Genomic DNA, 3290 nt, shown 5'->3' on the forward strand with positions numbered 1-3290 from the left:
CATCTAATCGCACTATCTGTGCAAAATATGAAAGTGTTGTTTAATCACAACAGTGAATTAGGGTTGTCATTGAAGCATATGGCCGAACCACCCAGATACTGTGTTCTGCTTGAGGTATCTACCTGTTAAAGGGAGTGGTGGGAATTGTTGGGTTTCTGGTAATAATATTCTAGACCTGCTCTATATGAAAAGTGCAATGAGATTACCTTTGTTATGAATTGAGGCTAAATAAAACTGATTAGATTGAGTACTTGTTACGGCGGTATGCACTTAAAAGTTTTTTGCAATCCGCCATTAACTAAGAAGAAGAAGAGTACTTGTTACATCCAGAAGGTGGCAGTGGCGCAGCGCCAGCTGCCGTTAAACCGAAAGAAGGAGAAGAAGATTTCAGCCAGCACATGTGCGTTGTCACTTGACTGCTTCTTCTGAGTTAATTTTGGCGGACAAGTTGCTGGTGGTCTTCGTTTTAGGAAGTTGTAAGAGGTAAGGACCTGTTCTTTTTACCCGTAACTGTTTTTTGTATAATTTTCATATTGAGCATGATTGTATTTTGTGTTTGTGATAGAAGGTGTCCTGCATTTTTCGGGTGTATAATGTAAAGCAGTTAAGTTAACTAGCCCAAGGAGGTGGTTCTTGGACATGTGTTAGCTAGCTAACATTGCTGGCATGAGCCAGGTTGATCGGCTTTTATCCCGCCGAGCCTGCCAATCCGTGAACACTTGAACCCTCTGCTGTCGATATCAACACTGTTTACAGGCGCTTCAACACCTCAGCCTATGCTGTGGTGTCCATAGATAAAGCTGTTTTTACATGTCTGTGTTTAAGCTCTTAAGCTTTAGCTCTTCATAGGCTGCTTTTGTAACACAGTGTCTTTGGTTTGGAGAGATTAGTTTTACTCTTGTGTTCCTGTCTATACTTTCAGATATCAGGCTTATTTTACTGGTCATAATAAATGCAAAAGTTACGTTTTTGCATGATTAAAAACAGGTAACGTTAATTTTAATTGTTAACAAACAGATATTTTGGAATTGTATTCAGCCAATGGTGTGTTTATGAGCTTCAGTGAGTCACTATTAGCCTAAAGCTGTGCAAGCTATCTGTTATTATAAATGGGTGGAAAAGGGCATCACAGAGTATTGCTACAAAATTACGAAAGTGTGCCTCTTTTTCTGTCTGAATTTCCCAGGTAAAGGAGAGCGCATAAGGCTGCTCTTCAACTACCAATAATATGTTGTGCTTGTGGAATATGTTTCTAGGTGGAAATTCTGAGGATTTCTACTGTTCCACTGTCTCAAAGTTCGTAGACAAACAGACTTCCAATCTCCTCAGTGTGTTGAAGAAGAAAGGAGGCTCTGCAGGAAGGGAACTTCGCATACTTTTGGCCCAAAGGTATGTTTTGCAATTGGTAGAAATTATAGAATAATAAGTTGATGTTGACTCGTCTCTTCTAACACGTATAGAGAATAGCAAACTTTCAGAAACCCAAAACATCTGTGTATGCACCCTGATGAGTATACAATTGGGATTTGATTGTTGCTCACAAAGCCTAAACGGCAACACTTGTGCCACTTTCAAACAAATATTTTTTATTGTTTTGCAGTTGCCTCACTATTTAAACACACATCAGTGACCAGAGCTATGTTTAGGGATCGGATATATTGACATTTGGAATGAGCAACAGAAAGTTTGTTTCTCAAAATACAATGCGCTTGTTAAACAGGTGTATTGATGACGTACTGGCTTTTTACTCACTAAGGTTTTTACCTGCGGCCTCTCTGCTGGCCATTAAGTTGGCTCTGTGTTTGCGTCTATGTGGAGACGCTCAGCCCTGACACAGATAGCAGGGCAGAGGCTTCACCGTGATAATAACATAATTTATTTGACAGCAAGGTTTCTTTTGTTTATTATGACTTCAACACAGATTTGTTCACAATATAGTAATTGGGGAGGGTGTACCTCCCTGGACATGTTCATAGCAAGTTTATTGTGTCCTTTCAGAGTTTAAGAAATCAAAGATGTAGGACACATACCATTAACATCACTGGACATGTGAGAATGTGTAGTATGTGTGTATGTGCAGTCCTTAAGTATTTCTGTATTGTTTTTGTCTCTCTAGCAACTGTTGAAAAGAGGAGGGAGATCATCCTCAGGGCAATTGGTTTCTACCTGATGAAGACCCAAACATCCTCTTCAAAGAAAACCCGGTTGGTAATTTCAGTAGTTACTACCTGCATTAAACCAAAAGGCTACAGTTGTGGTCAAAAGTTTACATACACTTGTAAACAACATGTATTTCATGGCATTTAAAACCAACTGCCATGAAATACATGAAAATGAATTGTGATTTTGCCTGAAATAAAGAAACAAAACAGACAGCTTGTTATGTCCCCTCCTTGTCTAGGAGTGGGGGACTAACAAAGAGATAAATAAACCGGGTGGAAAAACAAAGGATGACCCAAAACGTGTCAAGTTAATGTAATTATTCTAAGTTAGTAACAAAAAAGGTGTTAACAACTGAAGGCGATCTCTGCTCACATTAGAGACGATATGGCGTTTGTTATGTAAAGTAAATTAATTAAGATATTCAGCGGAAAATATGCAACACAATACAGAGTCTCTACGGCTCCCACCGCGCTGGTGAGGCATATGTGGTGATCGACGCTCCTCACCACACCGGCTTCTAGCTGGTCGTGAACACGGGGCCGATGGCTGCCTCCGCAGAGTCACCAGACGCACAGCGATCGGCATCCAGCAGATCACGTCTCGCTACGGACCACACAATAAACCACACAGTAAGCCAACCACACTGTAAGCCACACAATAAGTCACACAGTCTAACGCGAGCAACCACGGAAGAGTGAGCCTGAGAGCTCTTCACTGGCTCAGCTTATGTGCCCCACTGATTGCCGCTGATCAGCTCCAGCTGCGGGATTTACGCAGCGCCAGGCTCAGGGCTCAGGTACACAGCTTCAGAAAAGAGACAAGCACAACCGACAGTACTCACGGGTCGTAACACAGCTGTTTGAATAACGGCTGCTACTAAACTTTCACATGATCAACAAAATCAATATGCAACTAACGTTAATGATTTTCGCCCGCACACTGTGCAGCACGGTGACACATAGCTAGCGTCTTCTCCTCCTCCTTCACAGGACAGCTATGTGACAGGTGGCAGTAGGTGACGGTGAAAATGAGCAGAGGAAAATATGAGTGCTACATTTTAGTCTGGCTGTAAATGTACAGTGTAGGTTACAGTTTGTCCGTTAATTAAAGTCTGTCTGTTCTCCAAC

The 3290-nt window shown here is 41.5% G+C and overlaps 1 long non-coding RNA gene across 1 annotated transcript; it reads left to right on the forward strand.

Annotated features, from left to right (window-relative positions):
* The first annotated feature begins 282 nt into the window (after nt 1-282).
* LOC123966554 lies at nt 283-3277 on the forward strand. The gene is made up of 3 exons (XR_006824027.1): nt 283-483; nt 1257-1389; nt 2117-3277. It is a non-coding gene; the product is annotated as an uncharacterized LOC123966554 (long non-coding RNA).
* The last annotated feature ends 13 nt before the right edge of the window (nt 3278-3290 follow it).

This window comes from Micropterus dolomieu, unplaced genomic scaffold, assembly GCF_021292245.1.
Source record: "Micropterus dolomieu isolate WLL.071019.BEF.003 ecotype Adirondacks unplaced genomic scaffold, ASM2129224v1 contig_13681, whole genome shotgun sequence".
Taxonomy (NCBI): Eukaryota; Metazoa; Chordata; class Actinopteri; order Centrarchiformes; family Centrarchidae; genus Micropterus; species Micropterus dolomieu.